The sequence below is a fragment of the Manis javanica genome, chromosome 6 (assembly GCF_040802235.1).
Source record: "Manis javanica isolate MJ-LG chromosome 6, MJ_LKY, whole genome shotgun sequence".
NCBI lineage: Eukaryota > Metazoa > Chordata > Mammalia > Pholidota > Manidae > Manis > Manis javanica.
In genome coordinates this window covers 60,450,399-60,465,815 of record NC_133161.1, presented here as the reverse complement: position 1 = coordinate 60,465,815, position 15,417 = coordinate 60,450,399, and positions in this window count along the sequence as shown.

Genomic DNA, 15,417 nt, shown 5'->3' with positions numbered 1-15,417 from the left:
TTAAACACTTTTCTCAAATTATCCTTCTCTTCTTTCTTCCGGACTTTCACCTGGAAAATTTTGGGGCGAGCCAGATGTCCTCTGTCTCCCTACCATGTCCTGAGATTAATTGTCCTGAAGCACAGCTCTGCAACCGCCACTCTGCCGCTCGCTCAAAAGAGCATTCAGAGGCTCCTCACTGCTTTCTCGTGCTACAAATATTTCCTAATCTTCAAATTTTGCTTTTCTTTCATCTTCACCTGAAACCGAACCCACACAAAGAAATCTCTTTTTCTCTGTCACCACATTCTTGTTAAAATCCTTGTAGTGCTTTGCCAGGGCTGCCATAAAAAGCCCCACACTGGATGGCCTGAACAACAGTAGGTCCTGGCTTATAGTTCTGGAGGCCAAAAGCCCGAAATTGGGGTTAACAAATTTCCAGAAGCCTATTTGAAAGGGTCGGTTCTTTCTGGGAGCTATGAGGGGGAATCCGTTGGGGCCTCTCTCCTAGCTCCTGGTGCTTTGCTGGCGATCATTGGCAGTCCTTGGCTATGGCAGCATAAATCCAATCTGCGCCATTCTCCCTGTGTCTCTGTGTCCAGATTTCCTCTTTTTACAAGGACACCAATCAGATTAGATTAGGGCCCACCCTAATGACCTCATCTTAAACTGGCTACATCTGCAAAAGCCCTGTTTTCAAATGAAGTCATATTGTGAGGTACTGGGAGCCTTCATGATATGCGATCCTAAACCTTAAGCATAGGAATTTGGGGGAAGGGAACACATTTAAACCCATAACCCCATTTGTGTTTCCAGACCTTATACAAAAGCAGTATCTGCCATTAAACATTTCCCTACCATGGGAGGGTATCCCTTGCTGAGCCCTTTAATGACAATTCCCTCTCCCCACTTTTTGACAAATGTCTTGACATCAGAGCTTCTGTTTTTCTCACTTTATGCCCAAAGTTTATCATGCTGTTTGACACATACTAACCCCCAAAAAGTGTTTGCTAAATTAAAGAGGTTTCTGTCCCCTAGGGGTGACAGGGATTTGTGTATGGTTGGGATCCAGGCAAGAGCCCTTCATCTTCTGGCACACATTTATACCATCGTGCTCAGATACAGCAAAATACTGGAGTTAAGAGGTTCAAATACTGATTTTTGTCACTTACGTATGAATGTAACCTTATGATGTCGTTAACCTCACAAACTTCTCTCAAATATCATTTATAAAACATGTCCTATAATCTCTGCCTTGAAGGATTTGGCTGAAAGTTTATTAAAATGACACGTACTATCTCCTAAAGAATAGTAGCTAATAATGCTTTTGTGTACAACAGCTAATAAGCCTAAAGGGCTGACACAATTTTAACAGACTTACAAGAAGATTTAAAGAGTTTAGCATGACTATAGATCACAGGCGTCCAAACATGCACAGAAAAACTTCTGAGCCAGATTCATGAAGAGGAAAAAAATATATACATAAGGAATACTTTGTGTCACATTAAGGAAACAGTGGTCAGTGGTGGTCAAGGAGAACAGACAGCAATTGTGCCGAGTTAAGCTACAGATCCTACCTTTGACTGTTTAGTCACGCCACACAAGTAGCCAGAAGAGCCATTTTCAAATATCAAGGGCAATACAAATAGACTCATTATCATCACTCACTCTTCAAAGAAGTGACCTTTACTTTGGGATAGTTTCCTTGGCAAGGAAATTTGGCATGAGGCTGCTGAAGTAACATGAACCATAAAAATCTGTCCTTGTAACTATGCTCTCTTCATGGTAATTTAACAAAACACCTAACTTCAGACTCAGAAGTAAAAATGCTTAAGGTAACCCACCTGAGACTCCCAGGCAGCATATTTATCAAAACGAGTTAAAGTCACCTTCTGAGTCATTGCTGTGGAGGTGGGTTAGCACAGCAGACACGCACATTTTCTGTGGGTTGAGCGATTGATCACTAAGTTCTAGTAACAGGTGCATCTTGCTTCTGGGGCCTTGAAACATGACAGCCTGTAGAAAGACTATTAAAATCGCTTTGCTAACAAAGGAAAATCAATCGTTCTCCACAAGGAGGTGCCCTCTGGCACAATCAATATACAATAGCACAATGCTGCACTGTAAAGCCTGTGAACAGATTTAAGCTTTTGATTAGGTAGAAGGTAAAAGGGTAGCTGTTTTTCATCTCTCGGATGGGCTAAGGGAGATAAAGATGTGTTTTGTGGAAGCTGCACTTGGTTTTCCTTTAGTATATCAACTTGTAAAAGGATGGGGTTTTTTTTTCCTTTGGAGTGGAATCCTTTATAAAGGACCATTTAACTATTTTCAGTTCAAAGTATGTGGGAGAAAGTCAGATTTGTTAAGGGTCATACTTACGACACTAGTCCAAGAATGAAAATGGAGAGACACCTTGGGACACTGACGCTATCAATTCCACTCTTAAGGGCTCTAGTTGGAAAGTACGTAATATTTGGGATTTTTTCTGCTAAATGTAAGACATATATGAGTTGAAATGGTGGTTAGGTCTTGATCCTAGTGCATTTTTCTACCAATAAATCAATGATCATCTGTCATTTACAGGCATATTGCAAGAGTAGAAAATATCATTTTTGTAGCATTTATAACCTCCATGTATTTTTATAGGCTTCACCTGTGTGCCAACCATCTTTGAAGCAGGGGAAAAAAAAACCTTAAAACTCAGTTCAGGCTGTTCAGGTGAGAGGGAAGCACACTCAGTAACAAAGACATTCATACTGAGAACAAGACATGCTTCACACTCAAAGGAATGTTATAGCTGAATAGACCAATCCACTGAACAATCACAACTACTTAAAATGTGTATACATCAAGAGATTTAAAATTCAATGTCAAAAATGTTAAATTGTCTTGATTTTATAAAATTAGTAACATAATTCAGAATTTTCATGGAGAATTAATTCTTGAATCATTGAGCATAAAAGCCAAATAAAGATATTTGTACTTTACATGGTGTTGGGAAGTACACATTATTTAGCAGGTAAATTTTGTTCACATAGATCGATTAATAAGTATCATTTACTAAAATTTCCAACCTCAAGACTTTGAGTTTAACCAGATTAATCTCTGGTTAATCTTGTTTCTGTGAGGTTGCTTTAGCCATAGAGAAATCAAGTAGGTGCCAGACAGAAAGCAACATGGTTCTTAGTCTATGCATCTAAAATAAAGATCTGGAAGTTTGACAGGTTGTATTGGAAACTGAAGCTAAAATTAGAAGGTAGCAGAGTGCTGCAGAGTCACAAAGTGGGGGAATTCTATGAGGACATTTGCTCTAATAGTCCCCTAGCCACTGCTGTCAACTTTTCAACTGGAATGAATTAGACGCAGCTATAAAGTATCCCTGATCCGCATATCCAGAAAAGCGCTGTATTCATCTCTGACCAGGCATCCTTACTGTCCATATGTTTTACTCAATTCATTCTAAAGGGAGTTCTTCAGGTAGATGGAATTGATACAGGAGGAAAGCATAGAGATGAAGGAAAGATATTTGGAAAATCAATATGCTTAGAAAGCTATAGGCAAAGCTAGATGGATAGTGGCAATATAAAATATGATGTTTTAGGTTATAGACATACATAGTGTTTTAAGTTCATTGTATTGTTTGGAAAACTGAATTTATTAATTTATATTTTACTTTAATCAGTCAAACAAGAATGTCGTAATCTCTAAGGCAGATGTTAGTATGTCAAGGAATGTTGCAATAGTAAAAATAGTATGAGAAAGTATAACTAACCATCCAATGGGTATGAAATCTAATAATTAAACACAAACAAGAGAATAATTAGAAGGAGAAAACAAAATATTTAGAACAAATTGAAGAAATAGAAAACAAATTGCAAGATGGTAGATTTAAACACTGATACATAAGTAAATTCTTTAAATGTTAAGTGAACTAAAACTACAATTAAAAGATGCAGATTAAAAGAGTTTAATGGAACTAAACTCAAATAAATGCTCCTTATAAGAGACATATGTTCAATATTAAATTTCAGAAAAGCTAAAATTACAAGAATGATAAAAATTATTGAGCAACACTAAATGAAAGTTTTTGAAACTATACTAATATCAGGAAAAGCAGTCTTCAAAGCAAGCACATTACTGAAGATCAAAGAGACATTTAAAATGGCAAAAGTGTAAAATCACTAGGAAAATATAATAATTCTACATTTATGCACACCATATAACATGGCTTCAAAATGAATACTGAAAAATTTCACAGAACTACCAGGAGAAATAATTTCGCAATTATATTGAAGGACTTTAAAACAACTCTCTCAGCAACTGGTAGGACAAGCAGATAAATCAGTAAGGATAGAAAAGAGTTGAACAACATAATTAAAAAATTTGACCTAATTGAATATCCAACCTAACTATAGAATATAAAGTAATTCAAGCTAAAGTAAAGGGAATTTATTAACTTCTTGTAATTTATTATAACAAGGAAGCTCATACTTGGACCTTCAGGTTTCAGATGTTAGACCCAAGGAGTTAAAAATACCTTATAGATCTTTTGCATTTTTTCCCTAGCTCAGTTCTGCTCAATTTCACGTTTGATCTCACTATCTCCTGCTTCAAATAAGCTGCCTTTTTGAGATGTAGGAATATGAACCCAAACAATTCAATATTTGTATTATTGTAGCTTTGAAACTTCAAAAGCAAGAGACAGTCATCCACAGTAACACTATCTAAAATGATTTGAGGAGCACTCTCATTGACCTGGCTTTAGTCTTATGCTAATTCCTGAATTAAACATTGACAGGAAGATGGGCTAAGTATCTAATCATATAGCAGCCCCATTAAAATCCCATTGAACCAAAGAGGAGATTGACAAAAAAAAATGTTTCATGCAAGTGCATACAAAGTTCTCAATTTCCATCTTCCAGTACTCTGATGCTTGTTTGTAATAGAAAAGTTACAAGAAGGGTTGTGATTGGTCCAGCTGGGGTCAAAAATTCATCCTTTAATAACCTTAGCCAAAGGAATTGAGTATTCTTATTTTTTTTCTATTTCAAGCTTCATTTTGAATTTTCATAAAGTTTGCAGTAACATTATAAAGAACTGCCTTATTTCCTTCACCTGAATTCACTATTACTATTCAGTCACATTTTTAAATTTATGATAGTGTGTGTGTGTGTGTGTGTTGTTTCTAAACCATCTCATAGTATTTTGCAACATTGTATCTTTACCCTTCTCAGCCCTCATTTCCTAAGAAGAACGTTATTCTACATAGTATGATGGCAGTTATCAAAACCAGGAAATTCATTGTCAATACAATACTATTATATAATGTACCTCAAAATTCAAATTCCCTAAGTGCCTCAGTGTGTTAAACCAGTTTCCAGTATTGGATATTTTGGTCCCTCTTTTCTTTCCATATTTATTTTGTTCCTATACTTACTATACCCATGTGCACCATAACAGACTTCTTCTGTCTCCTAGCTCTGGTTGCCCTCTCCTATTTTCTCTCTCATTCTTTCTGTGCATTGCCTCCATGAAATCCAAACATACAATTGTTGCCCACTCCTTTCTCCTACTGTATATAGCTCCACCACTGTGTTATCCCCTTATGATGTGAACAGTTATGCCTAGGTCTGCATGTACTATAGAATTCTATGATTCTATGGATATGAGATATTAATCACTCTAAGAATAAATTTTTTTTCCTTGGAAATATAAAGGAAACAATGTTCCCAGGTCTTTACCAATGTTCCTGCTAACCCTAGTATATATTTACATCTCCCTATAGCTAGAAATAACTCAATTACACTAGTATTCAATAAACCACCCTGAACTTTCAGTCACTTACCTTAATAGAAAACTATTTCATTGATTTCTTTTGCATGGCTTCCTTTTATTCAGGAATATGGCTGTTATTTCCTCTAAAATGACCTTGACATGATTTTCCTCCTAGCTGATTAAGTTTCAGCAAAAGCCAGAATAATGGCACAATAGCATATCCTGTAACCCATCATTCTCAATCCTAAAAGTTTAGGGAAAAAAAAAAGCAAAAACCAAAACACAAAACAACAAAAAACCTGTAAGATAAAAAATACAAAAATAAAACTATCAAATTAGTAAATAATCGAATAAACTGTTGTAAATTTAACTGTAAAGTAAACATAAAAATAAACTATGGAACATCTACATGATTAAGCATCTCATAACTTAAATATCATAATGTACAATAGTACTTAAGAGCACAGAAAGTTGTTTGTTCAGGTCAGTAAATCAGGTTATAAACTGATTGTTCTAGAATTACTCCTAGATTAGATAGCAAAAGTTGGGATTAGCTTTTCTTACTCTGTTTACCAAAGGAACACAGAGCCTAAAACAAAGACTAGAAAAATTCTTGGGATAAACTATAGACAAAATATAAAAAATCCAAAAGACTTTTCTGTTTTCTCGGCCCAAATCAGTCTTGATACAGTATCTTCTGTATTAACACCCTTCAATAACACTACACATTTATACAAACAGCTCCCTCATGACTACTTGGCTATCAGATTCAGAGCTTCCCCATATGCAGCTGCTGTGCCTGTCACACCAAGGATTTAACCTAGAACCCTCCATTGAAGGCCAAATGCTGAGTTTCTAAAACTTGTTTTACATTAAGAATCACTTGAGTCTTTTATTTTATGAATTAAATTAGCATACAGTATGTCTTTCCTGAGGGTTTCAGGCCTGGGCAAATTCACTATGGATTCAGTGAGACCGAGAAATGACAATGGAATGTTCTTGGGGGTAAAAGGGTTTATACCTGGCTTTATTCTCCCAGCAGTAGGTGGAGTACTAGAATTACATCTGCATCCAACAGTCTGCAGGTCTGTAATCCTCCTCTGTCTCTGCCTCCACTCAGAGCACTGGGCAGAGCTCTTTATACAGTGACTCAGTCAGTAATAGCTTATTGCCTATGGGTGTGGAAGCAGTAGCTGAGCAATAGGCCAGTTACATCATCAAGTAGTTTAGGGTCAGGTGAGGATCCTTGGCATAGGGACTTCCGTTTTCCCCACACAGTAAAACTCACCTTTTTTTTTTTTGGTTTACAGTTCTATGAATTTTAACATACATTGTGGTAGGCAGGGTAGTGGCCACAATAAATTTACAGGCCACCCTGAACCCCTTATCTTGCCACAGAAAAATTTCAAGCTCTATTTTCAGCTTCTCTCAATAAACTCAAACCCAGGCAAACTTCCTCATATCTTCCATCCCACATATGGTCAGTAAAGAGCACAATCAGATTAGGATTCCTGAGCCCTAGCCCAGGTCTACTGAATCTGAAAATGAGGAATATCTATTTTTACACAAAATCCCACATAATTCTACTGTTAAAGAACCAAGGTCCAGCAGATCAAAACATGGAATGGTGGAGGTGTTTATATAAGTTGAATTGGATTCATCTGTTTACATTGGAATCATCTGAAAGCTTTATCAGAATAAGCATGCCTCTAGTTTTCTCTGTTGTGTTATTGGGAGTTGGGGAGTTGGGGTGTGTCTTGCCAATGGGTTTCAGCCCCGGGCAGGTACTATGGATTCAATGTGGTAAAATAAATGATAGTAGAACATTCTTGGGGTGAAAGGGTTTGTCTTGCCAATGGGTTTCAGCCCTGGGCAAGTTTGCTATTGATTCAGTGTGACCAAAGAAAATGACAGCAAAATGTTCTTAGGGTGAAAGGGTTATACCCAACTTTATTTTCACAGGTGGCAGGTCAGTCACTAAAATCCCATACACTCAGAGCAAGTCTGCATGCAGCAATCTGGTCTCTGCCTCTGGGCCCCTCTGTCTGCAGAGCCATCCTCTGGGTCCCTCTGTCCACACAGCTGTCCTCTGGGCCTCTCTGCACAGCCGTCCTGCACAGCCATCCTCCAGGCCTCTCTGCACAGCTGTCCTCTGGGCCTCTGTCCTCGGTGCTGCCACCACTCCAGCCTCTGCTCTGCTCTCCTGCAGCCTTGCAGCTATGCCACTGTGTTGCCCAGAGCACTGAGCAGAGCTCTTTATATAGAGTCAATAACAATATATTGTCCTCACGTGTGTAATGAGCTAGCCAACCAGGGCCAGGTGAGAATCCTGGCTATAAGAACCTTCACTTTATCCACAGTGTGCATAGCTTAAGAATGTTTTCCAGAAGATTCTGACAATCCTAGATTTTCTTTCTCTCACTTGGTAATCCCTATTATCTATGTGAAATTGTCCACCAAATTTATATACTTGGGTCATATATCATTTCATCTATAAAAGTGTCTCTAAATCCACACTTTAGCAAGATTCCTCTCATAACTGAACTCAAATACTTTTTAGATACTTATAAAATTTCACACTGAATTATAGTCATTGATCTCTATATTTTTCTTGCCACTAGACTGTGAGTTTCTCAAGAGAAGGAGTTGTCCTCTCTATCTTTGTCATCTCCACAGATTGTTCAATAAATGTATGTTGAGGTAATTAAGAATCACATGTTTTACAAACAATAAAACAAATGCCTCAGTGACAGTAATGAAGTAGTCAGTGAGACAATCTCTAGGGTTTCAGTTTTCATCCTCTTATCTCCAGAAAACATACAGATAGATACAAAACAGTTCTGTCCCATGTTTTCCTAATGTTTTTATTATAAATATCAGTATAGTGACCATCACCTCCTTTAAAGATGTTGTTTCCACTATGGGAATATTTATGATGAATTCCAGTATTATTTTCCTTGAAATTCAAAAATAGTAAGGGCCAAAGGAAGTTTGTTTCCTCATATTGAATGCCCCTCCCTGCAGAAAAGTTCTATATCCTTCCTCTCTGGGACTCAGCCATGGCCACAAGACATTCTTTGTGCAGTGACTAGGAACAGAAGTGCGAGTATGACTTTAGAGCAGAAGCTCCAAGAGCCAGCAAGTGTTACCACGATCTTTTTTCCCTCTGCTGTAACCACATCAGTGTTCTGGCCTGAGACAGCACCATCAGCAGGAATTCTAAAAACAGGACTGCCACCCACCCATGGTGGATATGGAAAGAGAGAAACAACTTTGTTTTTGTGAGCCACTTAGCATTATCTGATATATCCTGGCTGATACAAGGTGCTTGTGACATTGTGAATAACCAAAACCATCTTAGAATTCCCCAAACAGGCATGGAAGTAAACGTGACTAAGGAAACCTGAACTATTGGGCTCACTGTGTTTTGGAGCTTTTTGGGTGGTTCGGATTGACCTTAGTGGCACTTAGAAATATATGTATGCATGGAGAGTAGTCTTGACTGTTAAAGTTACTGGAGGGCCTACTGATGTGTAGGGCCTGCGGGCTGCAGATGCTACACATCCTACAATGTATGGTAGAGTTTCCTCAGGAATTGTCTGGCCCAAATGCCCACTACTGCTGTGGTGAAGAGACACTAGACCACACAAATCAGTTAAAAACATATGAGAATTTTTTTTTCACTTTTTTCAAAAAGTGGGAGAAATATGCATATTCAATAGTTATTTCATAATGGAATTAGGAAAATTGTGCTGGAATTTGAATTTGTATTCAAATAGATTGTTCAGTCTCTCAGTTTGTCAAGAATAGTTTTATGTTCTTGACAGGCCCTTGTTCCAAAAGCCACTGCATTTCTAATTTTATAGCATATTCTGAGTCAATTCTTTACTCAAAGGGTAAAATTTAAAGACTCTTTCTCAGACTTACAGTGTCTCCCCCCTCCTAGGGTTTTAATTTTTACTAATGCAGGTATATGTTTATTCATTCTCAGTTTTTCCAGTTGGGAGTTTCCCTGCCCTTTAGAAAATATTGATTCTCTTTTGCTACTTATCTTAACATATGTTATATAGCTACAGACTTAACTTTACAATTCCTTTCCCTTTTAAAAATACTATGTATATTTTTATGTTTCATCAGGAACCTATCCTGCCACTTCATAATCATTCTTTGTTCCTGTGCTCTGATTACCCTCTGTACCTTTGGTTATTCTAAAAAAGGATTATTTCCAAATGGAATGAATTCAATGGAATGAATTTAGTCTTCCAGAAGGGACTTTAGCATTAACGGGAACTGGTGAATCTTTTCCAATCTCATCTGATAGATCAAACATTATATTAAATCTTTTGGGTGATACCTGACATTGTAAACTCATATGCAAGTTGCTTTTCCCTGTCACCTCCTTGCATCCTCTGGTATCATTGCTGAATATTTTCTCTTTCCCAAGTTACTCTTGTGCTTTGCATTTGATATTTGCATTTCCCAGTTGTGCCACGGTGCTGCCATAATTTTACTGGCCTCGCGGCTTTTAGCGGCACCTCCCAATTTAGTAGCAACTGTGAATTTCATTGGAATGCTTCTACTGCTTACTATTTATTTAATTAGGTATCATATTTAACTTGTGCTTTGTGAGCAGTACCAAGCATGAAGTTCATGCACCATATTGGAATTCAAATCCCCTGAACACTAAAAAGTCAGGCAACCAAGAGAACTTGTGCTACCTTCTTCGTGTATCTTTAGTATAAGGCCAGGAAGACTGGATGACTTAAAGACTTGGCTTGTCCTGAGACAGAAAAAGATCAAATAACAGCATCATGACAGAATCTTGGAGCATTAAGTGAAGTAAATGACCCAGTGATTCAACTGCTTTTAAAAGCATTGAAAATGTTTGAGGCCAAATCTATTTCTTCCTTCGCCTAGATCTGGATTGTGTCTATTATCTTAAATCCTTTATTCTATTTCTTCTTATCAAGCCTGAAAAAGTTGTGATTGTTAATATGTACTGACTGTAGCACCTTATAATGGTGCTTTCCCAAGGTACCATACCAGTTGATTACTTCTTTTTCTTTGCAATCCTTCATTTAATTTTCATGCCTTACCCCAGTGTTAGTATTCCTGATTATTTTAATTCATTTTAGAGTTCATGAGATGCTGTATCAAATGTTTTGCTAAAATCCAAATGTATTACATCTCCCACATTGCATTCATCCACTAATCTTGTAATTCAATAAAAAAAGCAATCAGATTTGTTTGGCATGATTTGTTCTGTGTAAAGCCATGCTGCTTATTGCTCAATGGTGCTTAAATGATAAGTAGTGCTCAACGCAAATTTCCTCATCTAACTTCTCATTTTAGCTCAGAAAAGTCTACAGTGTTTTTGTTCATAGATTTTTTTTCCTGGTACATAGCTAGTTTCTAGGTCCTAAGAACAAGAGAACAGAAAGAACATATTAGTTTTAGTATGGTACCACTTTCCTTTTCTGCTTTTATATTATTCTTTTTCCCATTTATTATTCCTATATCTTCTCATTAGATATTTGTTAAATTTGTAGGTAGGTGAGTAATCCCTTCATTCTTATTTGTCTATAACATATTTTTAGGAAAAATGTTAATTGGTGGAAGGACAAGAAGACTGTAATTTATTAATTAAATCATAATTAATTTGAATTACATGATCTGATCAATTAAACATTTATTTATTATTTATAATTTTATAACAAATTTATTTCAAACATCTCTGAGAATAAAAGGTAATGCCTTGGTTATATTTATGCAATGTTTTCATCCATATTAGTCACGTAATGTAAAAAGGATACTACTGTAATTTCTCTTAACCTTGAATCTCACATGTAATGGATGAGAATCATTTCATTTTAATGCTTTGTTATGGGTTATGTCCTCCACAAAAAGATATGTGGAGTCTTAACTGCAGCACTTCAAAATGTGATCTTTCTAGGAGACTGGGTCTTTACAGAGGTAAGTTAAAATGAGGTCTTTAGGATGAGCCCTCGTCCCAGATGACTAGTGTCCCTGAAAAGGAGAAACTGGACACAGACGCAGATGCAGAGGGAGGATGACATAAAGCAACAAAGGGAAAAGAAGTCCAGCTACAAGCCAAGGAGAATGGATAGAACAGGTCCAGCTCTCAGAAGATACCAACCCTGTCATCATCTTGATTTTGGACTTCTAGTCTCCAGAACCTGAGACAAAAAACGGCTGCTGTTTAAACCACCCTGTTTGGGTTACCTTGTCATGGTAGCCCTAGCAAACTAGTGCAACCCTGTTGGTATATTGTATGTATTGTATGTAATATGTATAGTGTATCAGGATAGTGATATCCTACCTGTATACTGTTTTGTTCTCTTCATTACTCTAAGATTATACTCTCTTAGAGTTTGGTGAATATTTGGTGATTTCTCTTGCTAATCACTGCTTTCATTCACATATGCCACATCAGCAGGCTTTGAGGTGCTATAAGAATCAACACACTCTTAAAAGAAATGGAAGAATCAAATAGACATTCTATATTCAATAGTTGTCCCATTCTGAAGGTGGGTGGTAATATTATTTTTGGGGATTTTGAGGAAAACTGGACACCCAGCAGGCAATTCTACTTCTTTTTAAGTTGCTGATTACTTGAGGGAAACACTTTCCATTCATCGTGCAAGGGTTTGATGGGATTATAAGAGGGACGACTTCCTGACCTTTTGCAGGCAAGGAGTGAAGACACAAACCAAGGGCAAACCCTCGGGTTCTCTCCTGGGCTCCATACCTTGAGCAAAGTGATGCAAGAACGGAGAGATAGTCGGTAATCATTGATCTCAGTAATGGTGACCTGAACAGATTGATAACTTTCTTGCCATGAGGATTTTTTTGAAAATAAGTTCTGTCAGTTATGCAAGCATTTTTATCAGTTACTCAGTCTACTCACCATCCTTCCACTGAGCTCCTTTTCCATTTAAAACAGGTAGAGTCATGGGGCATTCATTTTCATGAGGATGTATCTAAAGTTCATGAATCTTTAAATCTACCCAGTTCAGTCTCACAAACACCCAGATAGATGCCTGTGTTCCTAATTCCTATATACTTCACCATCCTTTAACTGATAAAATATTAAGAGAAAGGAATATAAGAAATAAAACTTACAATAACTATTCTGGGCCACCAGAGATATAGAGGGAGGGGAAAAAGGTTTATTTTAACAGGTCCAGGAAAGATTCCTGGTCAGGGACATCTGTCCTGGAGGGATAATGGGATGATTAACACCAAAAAGTCACTATTCTAGGCTACCCTAGGACAGCATTGTAATCAAACTTTTTCATCAAGGGTGCAGGTAGAAAATTAATTTCTTTTCCAAAATTTGAGGGTCAAAGCAGGCACCATTTATAACATGCAGGTACAATAGTTTCAGTGTCCCAGGCAAATGGGGAATCTCCCACACTGCGGTATTTAGGTAGGTATCAAATTATGGGCTTCCTGCTATAAAATAGTCATTGCAAAAGACTTTTGGATGGAATGGACCAAGGGCTGGAATAGCTCCGTGTTAGAAGGATGCTGTAATTCATCTCTATTGCCCTTTTTGGGAATCAGTGGTAAATTGGGGGCAAGGGACCAGCTGTTAGCATGTGTACCAAGTATAGGTACAGCATCTAAAAAATGGAGCCTCTTGGGTTTGAAAATATCCTAACCAGTTGGTTATTGTTGCTTGGAATCATCAAATACTAATTAGTACAGTAACCCCTTCACACCACAGTGAAGAATCCCAGTATGTACACACACACAAGTGGGGATTTGATAAATGCTTTAATCTAAATGCTCAGGACCAAGGCAGTCCAGAAGTTAATGAAATGGCAGTCTACCCTGCCTTGATTTTTAAAGTTTCAACATCCTCCTGCATTACAGTCACATAGACTTACACTTAATTATTTATTTGTTGTATAGTAAGAGGCATGACTGAACTTAAACACTCCTTATATTTGAATAAAAGTATCCCTGCTTCACACTGTCACCAGCGTTCACAAGACCATTTCCTTACTTTACCATACTCTTTTTGCAATCTATGCATTAAATGACAGATAGTTCCAGCCTAATTGATATATATCATATAGTTGTCTGTGTGTTAGACTCTAATGGGTTGATCTTATTTAGAAGGCAGAGGCTGCTTTTTTAAACCCATTGTAACTTCCATAGAGTCTACCTTTGAGGTGGGACACTTAATTTGAATGCAGAAAATACACAACCAACTTATTTTATAGCAATCCTTAATATGGATTTGTAGAAGATTCCTGTTTGGAGTTCCTGAGAGATTATATCAGCAATTTTCCAACATAGAACAAATTCAAATGAATAATCCAAAGTCTGTTCTAATATGAATGAATTAATATTCACTCAATGAATAAATTAGTGTATTTCCCTTTTGGGATCTCAATTACCCAAATATTTATTTTCATATTCCTTATTGTTTTGGTTTTAGAAACACTGCCTCAGGGTTTCTACATAATCACAAATTTTTGTGAAAATAACTAAACAGTAAATTCTGGGGAAGAAGTCTTTTTTTCAGTTCATTCTACTTCCTAATTTTCTTGATACTGAATTTCAGAGGTAAGCATGTAAAATAATGAGAATGGCAATTTTAAGAATTTTTTTGTAACATTTACTATTTACATCTACAAAACAAGCTTTTCACTGAATATCAACTGTACCTCAGTAAAACAAAACAAACAAACAAAAACACAAGCTCTTCATAAAACAAGTAAAACTCAACAAACAGAATTGGAATGTGTCTGTGATATAATGAGTTATAAGAGATATGCATATTGTCATTCAGATGACTGAAATATACCTCTCGAGTATATTTAGTCTTCATCCATAGTTCCTGAAAAACACTTCAGAGCCATAAAGGTGAAAAGGGTCTCAGTTTGTTAATGAGGAAGTTTTGGACCCCACCCAGCCTAAGACTGGAATCAGCCAATGGCCAATGATTTAACCAATCATTACTATGCAGTGAAGTCCTCACAAAAACACCTAAGAGCATTTACATCTTGCTTCTCTGTCAGAGATTTTCCACGTTTGGGGAACCAGAAACTTAAAAGTGCCATGGAGGCAGGCCCAAGAGCCATGAGGATAGAAGCTCCTTTATTTGGTACCTTGCCCTATGTACCTCTTCATCTGGCTACTTTCTACTTTATTCTTCATTAAACTGGTAAACGTGTTTCCCGAGTTCTGTGAGTCGCTCTAGCAAATTAAAGGAACCCAAGGGGGAGGACGTTGGAATCTCCGATCTGTAGCCCATTGGTTAGTAGCAAAGGTGCCAGCCTGGGCTTAGCGTCTGGAGACAGGGTTGGAGAGCAGTCTTGTAGGACGGCGCTGTTAACCTGGGGAATCTAGTACTGTCTCTGGGCAGATAGTGTCAGAATTGAGCTGAGTTCTCAGACACCCTGCTGGTGCATGAGAAATGCTTAGTGGGAAGACCCCCTCCCACAGACACATTAGCCTGAGGTCCGGGAACCCAAAGAAGTTGATATCAGTTCAGTGTGATTTGCTCAAAAGGAGTATCACATTTGGGCCTGGTATTACATGTCTGATTAAAATTAAATATAATAATAAAATCTTACCTCTTCAGATGTTGTCCTCTCAATAATAAACCAAAAGTTTTTCCATAAGTGG